Source organism: Mustelus asterias, unplaced genomic scaffold (assembly GCF_964213995.1).
Source record: "Mustelus asterias unplaced genomic scaffold, sMusAst1.hap1.1 HAP1_SCAFFOLD_318, whole genome shotgun sequence".
Lineage (NCBI taxonomy): Eukaryota > Metazoa > Chordata > Chondrichthyes > Carcharhiniformes > Triakidae > Mustelus > Mustelus asterias.
This window is the reverse complement of record NW_027590280.1, coordinates 223,253-242,879: the sequence shown is the minus strand read 5'-3', so window position 1 is coordinate 242,879 and position 19,627 is coordinate 223,253.

The following is a 19,627-nucleotide window of genomic DNA, read 5'->3' as shown; positions in this document are numbered from 1 at the left end:
CTGCCTAATCCGACTATAGTTAGCCTTCCCCCAATTTAGCACCCTACCCTTAGGACAACACTCGTCCTTGTCCATTACTATCCTAAAGTTAACAGAGTTGTGGTCACTATTTGCCACATGTTCCCCAACCGAAACTTTGACGACCTGACCGGGCTCATTTCCCAGAGCTAGATCCAGTATAGCCCCCTCTCTAGTCGGGCTATCTACATACTGTTCCAAAGAATCTTCCAGTACGCATTTTACAAATTCCTCCCCGTCCAGACCCCCAGCCCTAAGCACTTCCCAGTCTATACCAGGGAAATTGAAGTCTCCCACTACAACAACCCTATTTTTTCTGCACATATCCAGAATCTCCTGACATATCCGTTCCTCCACCTCCCGTGGGCTGTTGGGGGGCCTGTAGTATACCCCCAGCATAGTGATTGCACCTTTCCTGTTTCTGAGCTCCACCCACAGCGACTCATTAAATGACCCCTCTAAATTGTCCACCCTCTGCACCGCGGTAATATGCTCCCTAACTAATACTGCTACTCCCCCACCTTTTTTAGCCCCTCCTCTGTCTCGCCTAAAACACTTATACCCCGGAATATTCAGCTGCCAGTCCTGTCCTTTTAACCATGTCTCCGTCACCGCAACCACATCCAAATTCCGCATAAGCATTAAGGCCCTAAGTTCGTCTGTCTTACCCATTACGCTCCCCGCAGTGAAGCAGTTGCACTCCAGACCTCCAGGCCCACTCAGGTCATCCTGCTCCAGAATGCTCTTCTTCTTAGCTAGCCTTGCCCTGGCCCCCAGCTCGACCCCAGCTTCAGTACTTACTGACCTACTGTTTTGTTCCCCACCCCCCTGCCACACTAGTTTAAACCCTGCCGAAACACTCTAGCAAAACTCCCAGCCAGGATATTTGTGCCCTTCCAGTTCAGGTGTAACCCATCCTTTCCGTACAGGTGCCATCCTCTCTTGAAGACTTCCCAATGATCTATGAATTTGAAACCCTCTCTCTTGCACCAGTCCTTTAGCCACGTGTTCAATTCTAGAATCTCCCTGTTCCTGGCCTCACTAGCACTAGGCACTGGGAGCAGTCCAGAGATTGCTACCCGAGAGGCCTTATTTTTTAGACTAGCACCCATCTCCCTGAATTGCTGTCGTATGACCCCCCCTGCTCTTTCTACCTACGTCATTTTCACCAATGTGTACAATTACATCTGTAGAAGTTCCTCCTCAACTCAGTCCTAAATCTGCTCCCCCTTATTTTGAGGCCATGCCCCCTAGTTCTAGTTTCACCCGCCAGTTGAAACAACTTCCCTGCTTCTATCTTATCTGTTCCCTTCATAATCTTATATGTTTCTATAAGCTCTCCCCTCATTCTTATGAATTCCAATAAATATAGCCCCAGTCTCCTCAGTGTCTCCTCATAAGCCGCCGCTCTCAACTCCGGAATCAACCTCGTGAATCTCCTCTGCACCCCCTCTAGTGCCAGTATATCCTTTCTCAAGTAAGGAGACCAAAACTGTACACAGTGCTCCAGGTGTGGCCTCACCAGCATCTTATACAGCTGCAACATAATCTCGCTGTTTTTAAACTCCATCCCTCTAGCAATGAAGGACAAAATTCCATTTGCCTTCTTAATTACCTGCTGCACCTGCAAACCAACTCCTTGTGATTCTTGCACAAGGACACCCAGGTCTCTCTGCAATTTTTTACTATTTAAATAATAGTCCATTTTGCTATTATTCCTACCAAAATGGATGACCTCACATTTACCAACATCTGCCAGACCCTCGCCCACTCACTTAGACTATCTATATCCCTTTGTAGACTTTCGGCGTCCTCTGCACACTTTTCTCTGCCACCCATCTTAGTGTCATCTGCGAATTTTGACACACTACACTTGGTTCCCAACTCCAAATCATCTATGTGAATCGTAAACAATTGCGGTCCCAACACTGATCCCTGAGGCACACCACTAGTCACTGATCACCAACCAGAAAAACACTCATTTACCCCCACTCTTTGCTTTCTGTTAGTTAACCAATCCTCTATCCATGCTAATACATTACCCATAACACTGAGCACCTTTATCTTATGCAGCAGTCTTTGGTGCGGCACCTTGTCAAATGCCTTCTGGAAATCCAGATACACCACATCCACAGGTTCCCCATTGTCCACACTGCACATGTAATGTTCTCAAAGAATTCCACCAAATTAGTCAAACGTGACCTGCCCTTCATGAACCCATGCTGCGACTTACCAATGGGACAATTTATATCCAGATGTCTCGCTACGTCTTCCTTAATGATAGATTCAAGCATTTTCCCTACTACAGAAGTTAAACTAACCGGTCTATCGTTACCTGCCTTTTGTCTACCTCCTTTTTTAAACAATGGCGTCACATTTGCTGTTTTCCAATCTGTAGGAACCACCCCAGAGTCCAGTGAATTTTGGTAAATTACCACTAGTGCATTTGCTATTTCCCCCGCCATCTCTTTTAGAACTGTCTAAGTGAGTGATAGTCAGCTGCAACTGGCTGCCCGCGAGGGTGGTGGCAGCAGAGATGATCAGGGTGGAAGCTCGAGGGAAAGTTGCTGGGTTCCGGGGAGAGACCAGGGGAATGGGACTGACCTGGATTGATCTACAATGAGCCAGCATGGACGCAATGGTCCGAATGGCCTCCTTCAAGTTGGGTGGGAGGGTGAACTGTGACGAGGATGCAGAGATCCTTCAAGCATAATCTGGACAGGTTGGATGAGTGGGCAAATCAATGCAGATGCAGTATAATTTGGATAAATGTGAGGTTATTCACTGTGGAAGCAAAAACAAGAAGGCAGATTACTACCTGAATGGCTGTAAATTGGGAGGGCAGAGTGTGCAGCGGGACCTGGATGTCCTTATGCACCAGTCGCTGAAGGTAAGCATGCAGGTGCAGCAGGCGGTAAAGAAGGCAAATGGCATGTTGGCCTTCATTACGAGAGGTTTTGAGTACAGGAGCAGGGATGTGTTGTTGCAATTATACAGGGTTTTGGTGAGGCCACACCCAGAGTATTGTGTGCAGTTTTGGTCTCCTTTTCTGAGGAAGGATGTTCTTGCTCTCGAGGGAGTGCAGCGAAGGTTTACCAGGCTGATTCTGGAGATGACGGGACTGATGTATGAGGAGAGATTGACTAGGTTAGGATTGTTTTCGCTGGAGTTCAGACGAATGAGGGGGGATCTCATAGAGACTTAAGAACATAAGAACATAAGAAATAGGAGCAGGAGTAGGCCATCTAGCCCCTCGAGCCTGCCCCACCGTTCAATAAGATCATGGCTGATCTGACGTGGATCAGTACCACTTACCCGCCTGATCCCCATAACCCTTAATTCCCTTACCGCTCAGGAATCCATCCATCCGCGCTTTAAACATATTCAGCGAGGTAGCCTCCACCACCTCAGTGGGCAGAGAATTCCAGAGATTCACCACCCTCTGGGAGAAGAAGTTCCTCCTCAACTCTGTCTTAAACCGACCCCCCTTTATTTTGAGGCTGTGTCCTCTAGTTTTAACTTCCTTACTAAGTGGAAAGAATCTCTCCGCCTCCACCCTATCCAGCCCCCGCATTATCTTATAAGTCTCCATAAGATCCCCCCTCATCCTTCTAAACTCCAACGAGTACAAACCCAATCTCCTCAGCCTCTCCTCATAATCCAAACCCCTCATCTCCAGTATCAACCTGGTGAACCTTCTCTGCACTCCCTCCAATGCCAATATATCCTTCCTCATATAAGGGGACCAATACTGCACACAGTATTCCAGCTGCGGCCTCACCAATGCCCTGTACAGGTGCATCAAGACATCCCTGCTTTTATATTCTATCCCCCTCGCAATATAGGCCAACATCCCATTTGCCTTCTTGATCACCTGTTGTACCTGCAGACTGGGCTTTTGCGTCTCATGCACAAGGACCCCCAGGTCCCTTTGCACAGTAGCATGTTTTAATTTGTTTCCATTGAGATAGTAATCCCATTTGTTATTATTTCCTCCAAAGTGTATAACCTCGCATTTCTCAACGTTATACTCCATTTGCCATATCCTCGCCCACTCACTCAGCCTGTCCAAATCTCTCTGCAGATCTTCTCCGTCCTCCACACGATTCACTTTTCCACTTATCTTTGTGTCGTCTGCAAACTTCGTTACCCTAGACTCCGTCCCCTCCTCCAGATCATCTATATAAATGGTAAACAGTTGCGGCCCGAGTACCGATCCCTGCGGCACGCCACTAGTTACCTTCCTCCAACCGGAAAAACACCCATTTATTCCGACTCTTTGCTTCCTGTCGGATAGCCAGTCCCCAATCCACTTTAACACACTACCCCCAACTCCGTGTGCCCTAATCTTCTTCAGCAGCCTTTTATGGGGCACCTTATCAAACGCCTTTTGGAAATCCAAAAACACCGCATCCACCGGTTCTCCTCCATCAACCGCCCTCGTCACATCTTCATAAAAATCCAACATGTTCGTCAAGCACGACTTTCCCCTCATGAATCCATGCTGCGTCTGATTGATCGAACCATTTCTATCCAGATGCCCTGCTATCTCCTCTTTAATAATGGATTCCAGCATTTTCCCTACTACAGACGTTAAGCTGACCGGCCTATAGTTACCCGCCTTTTGTCTCCTTCCTTTTTTAAACAGCGGCGTAACATTAGCCGTTTTCCAATCAACCGGCACTACCCCAGAATGCAACGAGTTTTGATAAATAATCACTAACGCATCCACTATTACCTCTGACATTTCTTTCAATACCCTGGGATGCATTCCATCCGGACCCGGGGACTTGTCCACCTTCAGTCCCATTAGTCTACCCAGCACTGCCTCTCTGGTAACATTAATCGTATTAAGTATTTCTCCTGCTGCCAACCCTCTATCGTTAATATTTGGCAAACTATTTGTGTCCTCCACCGTGAAGACCGACACAAAAAACGTATTTAAAGACTCAGCCATATCCTCATTTCCCACTATTAACTCCCCCCTCTCGTCCTCCAAGGGTCCAACATTCACTCTAGCCACTCTATTCCTTTTTATATATTTATAAAATTATATAAAATTCTAACAGGACTAGACAGGGTCGATGCAGGGAGGATGTTCCCGATGGATGTCCAGAACCAGTGGTCACAGTCTGAAGATATAGGGTAGACAATTTAGGACGGAGATGAGGAGACATTTCTTCACCCAAAGAGTGGTGAGCCTGTGGAATTCATTCCCACAGGAAGTAGTTGATGCCAAAACACTGAATGCATTCAAGAGGCGGCTGGATATAGCACTTGGGGCGAATGGGATCAAAGGTTATGGGGAGAAGCAGGATTAGGTTATTGAGTTGGATGATCAGCCATAATCGTGATGAATGGCAGAGCAGGCTAGAAGGGTTGAATGGCCTCCTCCTGCTCCTACCTTCTATGTTTCTATGTGCCGTAAATGACTCGATGACTGTAATTCCCCTGGTTAATTATTTATCCCTCAACCAACAGCCAATAGCAAGTTAGAAAGGTGGTTGCCAAGGACCTAAAGGTTTGAGTATAAAGGCCATAAGATATAGGAGCAGAATTAGGCCTTTCGGCCTATCGAGTCTGCTCCGCCATTCAATCATGGCTGATATGATTCTAATTCCTATTCTCCTGCCTTCTCCCCGTAACCCCTGATCCCCTTATTGATCAAGAACCTATCTATCTCTGTCTTTACGACACTCAATGACCTGGCCTCCACATCTCTCTGTGGCAATGAGTTACACAGGTTCACCGCCCTCAGGCTGAAAAAATTCCTCCTCATCTCAGTTTTAAAGGAGAGCCCTTCCACTCTGAGGCTGTGCCCTTGAGTAGTAGTTTTTCACACTCGTGGAAACATCCTCTCCACGTCCACTCTAGGCCTCTCAGTATTCTGTAAGTTTCAATTAGATCCCCCCTCATTCTTCTAAACTCCATTGGGTATAGACCCAGAGTCCTCAAGTGCCCTTCATATGACAAACTTCATTCCTGGGATCATTCTTGTGACCCTTCTCTGGACCCCGTCGAAGGCCAGCACATCTTTCCTTAGGTATGGGGCCCAAAACTGCTCACCGTATTCCAAATGGGGTCTGACCAGAGCCTTATTCAGCCTCGGCAGTACATCCCTGCTCTTGTATTCTAGCCCTCTAGAAATGAATGCTAACATTGAATTTGCCTTCCTAACTGCCAACTGAACCTGCACGTTAACCTTAAGAGAATCCTGAACCAGGACTCCCAAGTCCCTTTGCGCTTCAGATTTCCAAAGCCTTTTCCCATTTAGAAAATAGTCTACGCCTCTATTTTTCCTACCAAAGTCCATAACCTCATACTTTCCCACATTGTATTCCTGCCACTTCTTTGCCCATTCTCCTAGCCTGTCCAAGTCCTTCTGCAGCCTCCCCACTTCCTCAACACTACCTGTCCCTCTACTTATCTTTGTATCATCCGCAAATTTAGCAACCATGCCCTCAGTTCCATCTTCCAGATTATTAATATATATAGTGAAAAGTTGTGGTCCCAGCGCTGACCACAGGACACCGGTTTCTATCCTGAAAAGGACCCCCTTATCCCCACTCTCTGCCTTCTGTCTGTCAGCCAATCCTCTATCCATGTCAGTATCCTGCCTCTAACACCATTGGCTCTTAGCTTATTTAGCAGCCTTCTGTAAGACACCTTGTCAAAGGGTTTCTGGAAATCCAAATAAATTGTGTCTACTGGCTCTCCTTTGTCTAGCTTCATTATCACCTCAAAGAATTCTAACAGACTTGTCAGACATGACCTCATACAGTCATAGAGGTTTACAGCATGGAAGCAGGCCCTTCGGCCCAACTTGTCCATGCCACCCTTTTTAATCACTAAGCCAGTCCCAATCGCCTGCATTTATCCCTCTACACCCATTGTACCCATGTAACTGTCTAAATGCTTTTAACAGACAAAATTGTACCCACCTCTACTACTACCTCTGGCAGCTTGTTCCAGACACTCACCACCCTCTGTGTGGAAAACATTGCCCCTCTGGACCCTTTTGTATCTCTCCCCTCTTACTTTAAACCTATGCCCTCGAGTTTTAGACTCCCCTACCTTTGGGGAAAGATGTTGACTATCCAGCTAATCTATGCCTCTCGTTATTTTATAGACCTCTATAGGATCACCCCTAAGTCTCCTATGCTTCAGGGAAAAAATTCCCAGTGTGTCCAGCCTCTCCTTATAACTCAAACCCCGTAGCATCCGAGTAAATCTTTTCTGCCATCATTCTAATTTAATAATATCCTTTCTATAATAGGGTGACCAGAACTGTACACAGGCGGAGAGGCCTGGGAAGGTTTATAGCCCAATAAATTTGAACGGGGAGGAAACCCGAGACACTACACGTGAAGTGTCCCCCACCCTCCCCCCTCCTCTAACCTTTCAGTCTGGGAATGGAGGGATACAAACGAATGGTCTAGTTGGACCAATGAGCGGCACAGGCTTGGAGGGCCGAAGGGCCTGTTTCGTGTGCTGTACTGTTCTTTGTTCTAAAAAAAAGACCTGGAGTGAGAGCAGGTGAGCTTTTTTCTCTCTTTCGTTTCTTAAAGGGGGTGAGTGAATATCAGGTAAGCTCTTTCTTTTTCTTGTTTTATCTGCAAGTTATCTAGAGGGGATGGAAGTGAAGGCAGTGCAATGTTCCTCCTGCAGAATGTTTGAGATGAGGGACGCCGTCAGTGTCCCTGCTGATTTCACCTGTGGGAAGTGCACCCATCTCCAGCTCCTCAAAAACCGTGTTAGGGATCTGGAGCTGGATGAACTTCGGATCATTCGGGAGGCAGAGGTGGTCAGAGATAGAAGCTTCAGGGATGTAGGTACTCTGAAGAATGAAGATAGATGGGTGACGGTAAGAGGGGCTGGGAGGAGGCAGTCAGTGCAGGGATCCCCTGTGGTCATTCCCCTCGGCAACAAGTATACTGCTTTGGATACTGTTGAGGGGGACGACCTACCAGTGGGAAGCCGCGGTGACTGGATCTCCAGCGCTGAGTCCGTCCCTGTGGCTCAGAAGGGAAAGGGGGGGGGGGAAGCAGGAGAGCAATAGTTATTGGGGACTCGATAGTTAGAGGGACAGATAGGATGTTCTGTGGCAGCGAAAGAGACTCACGGATGGTATGTTGCCTCCCGGGTGCCAGGGTCCGTGACGTCTCGGACCGTGTTTTCAGGATCCTTAAAGGGGAGGGTGTGGTGAACCATCGTTGGTTACCACTGGGGGTTGTTCTTATGTTACTGTTGGGTTAGGGTGTTGTCACTGTGGGGGTTGTATAATGTTGTTGGGTTAGGGTGTTTACCTGTTGTAAATGTTATTATGGCACATCCCGGTGGGGCCCCGCCTCCGGAGGAGAGGTATAAGACCCTCTGCTCCGGCAGGACCCCTTCAGTCTGAACTGGTGTACTCGTGTTAGTTAGTTCCATTGTTTGATAATAAAAGCCTTCAATAACTGAAGCCTTGTTCCACGTGCTTGATTGTCGCGCATCAATTTTATTATCAAACAGAAAACTCTCAGCAGTAAAAAGAGAGTATGGAACAGATTTTGAAACCAGATCGTCTGGCGTTGGACCCACGTGCGGTCGGTGCCGCTAACACCTTCGACCACTGGTGGAAGTGTTTCGAAGACTACCTGGCAGCCTCTGTAGCTATTACTACAGACAGCGACAAACTCCAAGTCCTCCACGCAAGGGTAAGCGACACGATTTATCTCGCGATTCGTGCGGCCACCACTTACCCGAGGGCCGTCGAGCTCTTGAAGAAACGATACACGAAACCACCCAATGAGATACACGCTCGTTACCTCCTCGCTACACGACGTCGGCAGTCGGGCGAAACCATGGAGGACTACGCCAATGAGCTCCTGCAGCTTGCCAGGGGTTGCGATTGTAAAGACGTATCAGCCGAACAATACATGTACGACCTCGCCCGAGACGCGTTCGTAGCAGGGGTAGGGTCCTCGTACATCCGGCTTAAGTTACTGGAGAAAGGGAACCTCAACTTGACCCAAGCGATGGAGATGGCTGAGATGCTGGAAGCGGCGTCGAAAAGCTTGGCGCTGTATGCCGAGGACCACGTGGAGACAACGTGGCAAGAGCAAGCTCAAATCCCTCCTCGCCCCGCGGGCTCGCGCTCCCATATCGATCCGACGACGGCAGCAGCTCCAGGCGGCCAGCGATGCTATTTTTGCGGTGGGGCCAAGCATCCACGGCAACAGTGTCTGGCAAAAACGGCAATCTGCAGCCAGTGCGGTAAAAAAGGCCACTATGGTAAAGTTTGCAGGTCGAAGTCCAAAAACGGCAGTGCAGCTTGTAACCCTCCAGAGCGGAGACAATCTCCTTCGGCGTCGCAGTACCCACGAGGTCCGACCACGTGCGAATCCAGGACGGCGCCATCGTGGCTGACGGAGGAGGAGGAAGACCACCAGGAGTCGCTACGTTTGGCGCCCTCGCCCACGTGCGATTCATGGGGGCGGCCATCATGGTCCACGACGACTAGGAGCGACCAGCAGGGGTCCTCAGCATCAACATCGGCGGCATGCAGTGACGCCCAGGGGCCAACGGTGGCGTCGATCTCCCTGGACCAGACTAAGCACCACAGGCTTGAGAATTCAATGATGGATATCAAGGTAAATGGTCGTACTGTAAATTGTCTGTTTGACAGTGGGAGCACCGAGAGTTTCATACACCCTGACACTGCTAAAAGGTGTGGACTCCGGGTTCTACCTGCCAAGCAGACAATTTCCATGGCATCACGGTCCCGGTCTGTACCGATCCAAGGACGATGTATGGTAACTCTAGAGGTACAGGGCACAATTTACGAGCAATACAGGCTCCTTGTGTTACCTCACCTTTGTGCGCCAATTCTCCTCGGACTAAATTTTATGGTCCACATGAAGACTGTGATCCTACAGTACGGTGGGCCACTCCCTTCACTGGCAGTAGGGAATCAGCCGCAGCCTTCAAATTGCCCAAAGCGCCCCGCATGCAATCTTTCCACTCTGAAAATCACTACACCATCCTTATTTAAGAATCTGGTACCAGGCTGCAAGCCCATCGCTACTAAGAGTAGGCGTTACAGCGCTGAAGACCGGATCTTTATTAGATCTGAGGTTCAGCGGCTCCTCAAGGAAGGGATCATACAGGCCAGTGCTAGTCCGTGGAGAGCGCAGGTCGTGGTAGTCAAAAGCGGGAACAAACCTCGGATGGTCATCGACTACAGTCAGACCATTAACCGTTATACGCAGCTGGATGCGTATCCTCTCCCGCGCATTTCTGATATGGTCAATCAGATTGCGCAGTACCGAGTGTTCTCTACCATAGACCTTAAGTCCGCCTACCATCAACTCCCCATCCGCCCAGAGGACCGACAATATACGGCTTTTGAGGCGGATGGTCGTCTATACCATTTTCTCAGGGTTCCATTTGGTGTCACCAATGGGGTCTCGGTCTTCCAGCGTGCTATGGACCGAATGGTGGACCAGAACGGGTTGCGGGCTACCTTCCCGTACCTGGATAACGTCACCATCTGCGGCCACGACCAGCAGGACCATGACACGAATCTCCAACACTTTCTGCGCACTGCATCTCGCCTGAATCTGACCTATAACAGGGAGAAGTGCGTATTCCGTACGCGCAGGTTAGCTATCCTTGGATACGTGGTGGAAAATGGGGTCATTGGCCCTGATCCAGGCCATATGCGCCCCCTTACTGAACTTCCCTTGCCCGCTAGCACGAAAGCACTGAGGAGATGCCTCGGGTTCTTTTCGTATTATGCGCAGTGGGTCCCCAACTACGCGGACAAAGCTCGTCCGCTCATCAAGTCCACGACCTTCCCACTCACGCCGGAGGCCCAATTGGCCTTCAAGGCTTTGAAGAGCGACATTTCGAAAGCCACGATGCACGTGGTGGATGAATCCATCCCTTTCCAGGTGGAGAGTGATGCATCTGATTTCGCCCTAGCCGCCACACTAAACCAGGCAGGCAGGCCCGTCGCGTTCTTTTCCCGCACCCTTCAAGGCCCCGAAATTCGGCACTCAGCGGTGGAGAAGGAGGCTCAGGCCATTGTGGAGGCAGTCAGACACTGGCGCCATTACCTGGCGGGGAAGCGGTTCACTCTAATCACGGATCAACGATCCGTGGCGTTTATGTTCAGTAACACGCAGAGGGGCAAGATCAAGAACGATAAGATCTTGCGGTGGAGAATTGAGCTCTCCACCTATAATTACGATATTATGTATCGTCCAGGGAAGCTCAATGAGCCCTCGGATGCCCTCTCGCGCGGAACATGCGCCATCATGCAGGAGGACCGCTTGAAGGCCCTCCACAATGACCTGTGTCATCCTGGAGTCACCCGACTCTACCACTTCGTCAAAGCCCGCAACCTGCCCTACTCGGTGGAGGATGTCAGGTCAGTGACGAGAAGCTGTCGGATTTGCGCAGAATGCAAACCGCACTTTTATCGACCAGACCGGGCACAATTGGTCAAGGCCACTCGCCCGTTCGAGAGGCTGAGTGTGGATTTTAAGGGCCCCCTTCCCTCAACGGACCGGAACGTCTATTTCCTCAATATAATAGATGAGTACTCCCGGTTCCCGTTTGTTGTCCCCTGTGCAGACACGTCGACTGCCACCGTCATTAAGGCATTCAGTGAACTTTTTACCCTGTTCGGGTACCCCTGCTACATTCATAGCGACAGGGGCTCGTCGTTCATGAGCAACGACTTGAGGCAATTCCTGCTCTCATTCGGGATTGCCTCTAGTAGAACCACGAGCTACAACCCTAGGGGTAACGGACAGGTGGAAAGGGAGAATGCTACACTCTGGAAGGCTGTCCTACTGGCACTGAAATCCAGGGGCCTTCCAGTCTCCCGTTGGCAGGAGGTCCTTCCAAATGCGCTCCATTCTATCCGCTCCCTCCTGTGTACGGCAACCAATGCTACTCCCCACGCGAGGATGTTCTCATTCCCTCGGAAGTCGTCCTCGGGGATCTCATTACCAGCCTGGTTGACGTACCCAGGACCCGTCCTTCTGCGGCGACATGTGAGGGCTCGCAGGTCCGACCCCTTGGTCGAACCGGTCCAACTCCTCCACGCCAACCCTCAGTATGCCTATGTGGCATATCCTGACGGGCGAGAGGACACTGTCTCCATTCGAGACCTGGCGCCCGCAGGGGACGTAGCAACTCCTGTCGCTCCCATACCCCCTGTCACGAATCCCCTACTACTTATTTCTTCCCCAGACGTGGTGCGGTCAGCACCGGGACCAGTGCATAACAGCTATACTCCCATGTACAGCTTGCCTGAGACTCGGAGATCGGCGCCACCACAGAAGGTTCCAGGATCCCCTGCACCATCGCCTCACCAGGGCCAACCGGCCCGGGAGTCCTTGAGGGGACAGCCGGACGCTGTTTTGGAGAGAACGCCACCGCAAGCACCTGCTCCGGTTTCGCAACCGGTGTTGAGGAGATCACAGCGACGGTGCGGTCCTTCAGACCGTCTGGACTTGTGAATTTTGTACATATATGACCTGTTTTTTGCACCCCGCCGGCCTTTGTTTTTAAAGGAGGGGTGAATGTGGTGAACCATCGTTGGTTACCACTGGGGGTTGTTCTTATGTTACTGTTGGGTTAGGGTGTTGTCACTGTGGGGGTTGTATAATGTTGTTGGGTTAGGGTGTTTACCTGTTGTAAATGTTATTATGGCACATCCTGGTGGGGCCCCGCCTCCGGAGGAGAGGTATAAGACCCTCTGCTCCGGCAGGACCCCTTCAGTCTGAACTGGTGTACTCGTGTTAGTTAGTTCCATTGTTTGATAATAAAAGCCTTCAATAACTGAAGCCTTGTTCCACGTGCTTGATTGTCGCGCATCAGAGGGGGAACAGTCACAAGTCGTGGTACACATCGGTACCAATGACATAGGTAAGAGAAGGGACGGGGATTTAAAACAGGAATTTAGAGAGCTAGGGTGGAAGCTGAGAGCCAGGACAAACCATGTTGTCATCTCTGGTTTGTTGCTGGTTCCACGTGATAGCGAGTTGAGGAACAGGGAGAGAGTGCAGATAAACACGTGGCTGCAGGGATGGTGTAGGAGGGAGGGTTTCAGTTACATGGATAATTGGAACACATTCTGGGGGAGGTGGGACCTGTACAAACAGGACGGGTTGCACCTGAACCAGAGGGGCACCAATATCCTGGGTGGGAAATTTGCTACGGCTCTTCGGGGGGGTTTAAACTAATTTGTCAGGGGGGTGGGAAAACAAGCTGTAGTCCAGAAGCCAGTGTTGAGTGTAGTGAGGTACTGAGGAAGGTATCAAGGTCGCAGGAGTGTACCGGCAGACAGGAAGGTGGGTTGAAGTGTGTCTACTTCAATGCAAGGAGCATCCGGAATAAGGTAGGTGAACTTGGAGCGTGGATTGGTACTTGGGACTACGATATTGTGGCCATTACGGAGACATGGTTAGAACAGGGACAGGAATGGTTGTTGGAAGTTCCGGGGTATAGATGTTTCAGTAAGAGTAGGGAGGGTGGTAAAAGAGGTGGAGGAGTAGCATTGTTAATCAAGGATAGTTTAACAGCTGCTGAAAGGCAGTTCGAGGGGGATCTGCCTACTGAGGTAATATGGGCTGAAGTTAGAAATAGGAAAGGAGTGGTCACGTTGTTGGGGGTTTTCTATAGGCCCCCAAGTAGTAATAGAGATGTGGAGGAAGAAATTGCAAAGCAGATTATGGATAGGTGTGGAGGTCACAGGGTAGTTGTCATGGGTGACTTTAACTTTCCAAATATTGATTGGAACCTTTATAGGTCAAATAGTTCGGATGGGGCAGTTTTTGTGCAGTGTGTGCAGGAGGGTTTCCTGACACAATATGTGGATAGGCGACAAGAGGTGGGGCCACATTGGATTTGGTACTGGGAAATGAACCGGGCCAATTGTTAGATTTGGTTGTGGGAGAGCACTTTGGAGATAGTGACCACAATTCGGTGTCTTTCATTATTGCAATGGAGAGGGATAGGGCCATACGGCAGGGCAAGGTTTATAATTGGGGGAGGGGTAATTATGATGCAATTAGGCAAGAATTAGGGGGCATAAGATGGGAACAGAAACTGTCAGGGAAAGGCACAAACGAAAAGTGGAGCTTGTTTAAGGAACAAATACTGAGTGTTTTTGATAGGTATGTCCCTGTCAGGCAGGGAGAAAATGGCCAAGTGAGGGAACCATGGTTCACAAAAGAGCTTGAATGTTTTGTCAAGAGGAAAAAGGAAGCGTATGTAAGGGTGAGAAAACCAGGTTCAGTTGGGTCGCTTGAGGGTTACAAGGTAGCAAGGAATGAGCTAAAAAAAGGGCTTAGGAGAGCTAGGAGGGGGCATGAGAAGTCCTTGGTGGGTCGGATCAAGGAAAACCCCAAGGTTTTTTACTCTTATGTGAGGAATAAAAGAATGACCAGGGTGAAGTTAGGGCCGGTCAAGGATAGTAGTGGGAACTTGTGCATGGAGTCAGAAGAGATAGGAGAGGCGATGAATGCTTTTCTTCAGTGCTCACCAAGGAGAGGGACCATGTTTTTGAGGATGAGAGTGTGATACAGGCTGATAGGCTGGAAGAGGTAGATGTTCTGAGGGAAGATGTATTAGCAATTTTGAAAAACCTGAGGATCAATAAGTCCCCTGGGCCAGATGGGATATATCCTAGGATTCTTTGGGAGGCAAGGGATGAGATTGCAGAGCCTTTGGCTTTGATCTTTGGGTCCTCACGGCCCACGGGGATAGTGCCAGAGGACTGGAGAGTGGCGAATGTTGTTCCTCTGTTCAAGAAAGGAAATAGGAATGACCCTGGTAATTATAGGCCGGTTAGTCTTACTTCGGCGGTCGGTAAGTTAATGGAAAAGGCCATGAGGGATAGGATTTATGACCATTTAGAAAGATGCAGCTTAATCCGGGATAGTCAACACGGATTCGTGAAGGGTAAGTCTTGCCTCACAAATTTGATTGAATTCTTTGAGGAGGTAACTAAGTGTGTAGATGAAGGTAGAGCAGTTGATGTCATATACATGAATTTTAGTAAGGCGTTCAATAAGGTCCCCCATGGTCGGCTCGTGAAGAAAGTAAGGAGGTGTGGGATGGAGGGAAATTTGGCTAATTGGATAAGTAACTGGCAATCTCATAGAATAACTATCCGCTTCATCCTGGACCACAATGTCTTCACTTTCAACAACCAGTTCTTCATCCAGACACACTGAACAGCCATGGGGACAAAATTCGCACCTCAATGCACAGGTTCGAACAAGACTTCTCCACCGCACAGGACCTTCAACCGATGCTATACACTAGATACATCGATGGCATTTTCTTCCTTTGGACTCATGGTGAACAATCACTGAAACAACTATATGATGACATCAACAAGGTCCATCCCACCATCAGACCCACCATGGACTACTCTCCGGCATCAGTTGCATTCTTGGACACACGCATCTCCATCAAGGACAGTCACCTCAGCACTTCACTGTACCGCAAGCCCACAGATAACCTCACGATGCTCCACTTCTCCAGCTTCCACCCTCAACACGTTAAAGAAGCCATCCCCTACGGACAAGCCCTCCATATACACAGGATCTGCTCGGATGAGGAGGATCACAACAGACACCTCCAGACGCTGAAAGATGCCCTCATAAGAACAGGATATGGCGCTCAACTCATCGATCGACAGTTCCGACGCGCCACAGCGAAAAACCGCACCGACCTCCTCAGAAGACAAACACGGGACACAGTGGACAGAGTACCCTTCGTCGTCCAGTACTTCCCCGGAGCGGAGAAGCTACGGCATCTCCTCCGGAGCCTTCAACATGTCATTGATGAAGACGAACATCTCGCCAAGGCCATCCTCACACCCCCACTTCTTGCCTTCAAACAACCGCACAACCTCAAACAGACCATTGTCCGCAGCAAACTACCCAGCCTTCAGGAGAACAGTGGCCACGACACCACACAACCGTGCCACAGCAACCTCTGCAAGACGTGCCAGATCATCGACACGGATGCCATCATCTCACATGAGAACACCATTTACCAGGTACTCGGTACCTACTCTTGCAACTCGGCCAACGTTGTTGACCTGATACGCTGCAGGAAAGGATGTCCCGAGGCATGGTACATTGGGGAAACCATGCAGACATTGCGACAACGGATGAATGAACACCGCTCGGCAATCATCAGGCAAGACTGTTCTTTTCCTGTGGGGGAGCACTTCAGCGGTCATGGGCATTCAGCCTCTGATCTTTGGGTAAGCGTTCTCCAAGGCGGCCTTCACAACACACGACAGCGCAGAGTCGCTGAGCAGAAACTGATAGCCAAGTTCCGCACACATGAGGATGGCCTAAACCAGGATCTTGGGTTTATGTCACACTATCTGAAGCCCCCACAGTTTGCCTCCTGGACTTGCAGAATCAAACTGGCTGTCCTGTCTAGAGACAATACACATCTCTTTAACCTGTGCTTAATGCTCCCTCCACTCACATTGTCTGTATCTTTAAGACCTGCTTGGCTGTAGAGATTAGCATTCTAATCAGTGTTCTGTGGCTTGATTTTGTGTCTCTGTATGCCCTGTTTGGGAGCGAGTGTCCACTCCATCTGGCGAGAGAGCAGCGCTCCCAGGGCTGTGGCATTTGCTGCCGGATAGACCTGTTGGACTTTGACCTGGTGTTGTTAAAACTCTTACTGTAATATCTAAGTCCCAGTCGTGAGTTTGGATATTTTTCTTGAAGCTTTTGATACCTTTTGGATACATTATGTATAATGAAGTAGTTTGAGTTTTAACAACACCAGGTTGGGGTCCGGCGAGTTTGTTTGGTGGCAGATGCCATTGGCTTTCGGGGCACTGCTCCTTCGTCGGATGGGGTGGATGTCTGCTCTCGGGCAGGGCATGCGGGGACATGGAGTCAAGTTGCAGAATGCACCTTGACTCTACAGAATCTCTACAGAGATTCGCATTCTAATCAGTATTCTGTAACTTGATTTTGTGTCTCTGTATGCCCTGTTTGAGAGCAGATATCCACTCCATCTGATGAAGGAGCAGCGCTCTGAAAGCTAATGGCATTTGCTACCAAATAAACCTGTTTGACTTTAACCTGGTGGTGTTAAAACTCTTACTGTGTTTACCCCAGTCCAACGCCAGCATCTCCACATCATATCTCATAGAAGACAGAGGGTGGTGGTGGATGGAAAATTTTCAGACTGGAGACGTTACCAGCGGTGTACCACAGGGATCAGTGCTGGGTCCTCTGCTATTTGTGATTTTTATCAATGACTTGGAGGAGGGGGCTGAAGGGTGGGTCAGTAAATTTGCTGATGACACCAAGATCGGTGGAGTAGTGGATGAGGTGGAGGGCTGTTGTAGGCTGCAAAGAGACGTTGATAGGATGCAAAGCTGGGCTGAAAAATGGCAGATGGAGTTTAACCCTGATAAGTGCGAGGTGATTCATTTTAGTAGGACAAATTTAAATGTGGATTACAGGGTCAACGGCAGGGTTCTGAGGAATGTGGAGGAACAGAGAGATCTTGGGATTCATATCCACAGATCTCTGAAGTTCTGGCATGTTACTGGTGTCTTCCACTGTAAAGACTGATACAAAGTACCGATTCAGTTCCTCTGCCATTTCTTTGTCCCCCATTACTACTTCTCCAGCCTCATTTTCCAGTGGTCCAATGTCAAGTGGATAGCGCCGTGAAGAAGGCCTATAGAGTGTTAGCGTTTATTAACAGGGGGTTTGAGTTTAAGAGCCATGGGGTTATGCTGCAACTGTACAGGACCTTGGTGAGACCACATTTGGAATATTGTGTGCAGTTCTGGTCACCTCACTATAAGAAGGATGTGGAAGCATTGGAGAGAGTGCAAAGGAGATTTACCAGGATGCTGCCTGGTTTGGAGGGTAGGTCTTATGAGGAAAGGTTGAGGGAGCTAGGGCTTTTTTCTTTAGAGCGGAGGAGGATGAGAGGTGACTTAATAGAGGTTTATAAGATGATAAGGGGGATAGATAGAGTGGATGTTCAGAGACTATTTCCTCGGGTGAATGTCGCTGTTACTAGGGCGCATAACTATAAGGTTCATGGAGGGAGATGTAGGAGGGATGTCCGAGGTAGGTTCTTTACTCAGAGAGTGGTTGGGGTGTGGAATGGACTGCCTGCTGTGATAGTGGAGTCATGATGTGGAGATGCCGGCGTTGGACTGGGGTAAACACAGTAAGAAGTTTAACAACACCAGGTTAAAGTCCAACAGGTTTATTTGGTAGCAAAAGCCACACAAGCTTTCGAGGCTCTAAGCCCCTTCTTCAGGTGAGTGGGAATTCTGTTCACAAACAGAACTTATAAAGACACAGACTCAATTTACATGAATAATGGTTGGAATGCGAATACTTACAACTAATCCAGTCTTTAAGAAACAAAACAATGGGAGTGGAGAGAGCATCAAGACAGGCTAAAAAGATGTGTATTGTCTCCAGACAAGACAGCCAGTGAAACTCTGCAGGTCCACGCAACTGTGGGGGTTACAGATAGTGTGACATGAACCCAATATCCCGGTTGAGGCCGTCCTTGTGTGTGCGGAACTTGGCTATCAGTTTCTGCTCAGCGACTCTGCGCTGTCGTGTGTCGCGAAGGCCGCCTTGGCGAACGCTTACCCGAATATCAGAGGCCGAATGCCCGTGACCGCTGAAGTGTTCCCCAACAGGAAGAGAACAGTCTTGCCTGGTGATTGTCGAGCGGTGTTCATTCATCCGTTGTCGCAGCGTCTGCATAGTTTCCCCAATGTACCATGCCTCGGGACATCCTTTCTTGCAGCGTATCAGGTAGACAACGTTGGCCGAGTTGCAAGAGTATGTACCATGTACCTGGTGGATGGTGTTCTCACGTGAGATGATGGCATCCGTGTCGATGATCCGGCACGTCTTGCAGAGGTTGCTGTGGCAGGGTTGTGTGGTGTCGTGGTCACTGTTCTCCTGAAGGCTGGGTAGTTTGCTGCGGACAATGGTCTGTTTGAGGTTGTGTGGTTGTTTGAAGGCAAGAAGTGGGGGTGTGGGGATGGCCTTGGCGAGATGTTCGTCTTCATCAATGACATGTTGAAGGCTCCGGAGGAGATGCCGTAGCTTCTCCGCTCCGGGGAAGTACTGGACAACGAAGGGTACTCTGTCCACTGTGTCCCGTGTTTGTCTTCTGAGGAGGTCGGTGCGGTTTTTCGCTGTGGCGCGTTGGAACTGTTGATCAATGAGTCTAGCGCCATATCCTGTTCTTATGAGGGCATCTTTCAGCGTCTGGAGGTGTCTGTTGCGATCCTCCTCATCCGAGCAGATCCTGTGTATACGGAGGGCTTGTCCGTAGAGGATGGCTTCTTTAACGTGTTTAGGGTGGAAGCTGGAGAAGTGGAGCATCGTGAGGTTATCCGTGGGCTTGCGGTAGTGAGGTGCTGAGGTGACCGTCCTTAATGGAGATGCGCGTGTCCAAGAATGCAACCGATTCCGGAGAGTAGTCTATGGTGAGCCTGATGGTGGGATGGAACTTGTTGATGTCATCATAGAGTTGTTTCAGTGATTGTTCACCATGAGTCCAAAGGAAGAAAATGTCA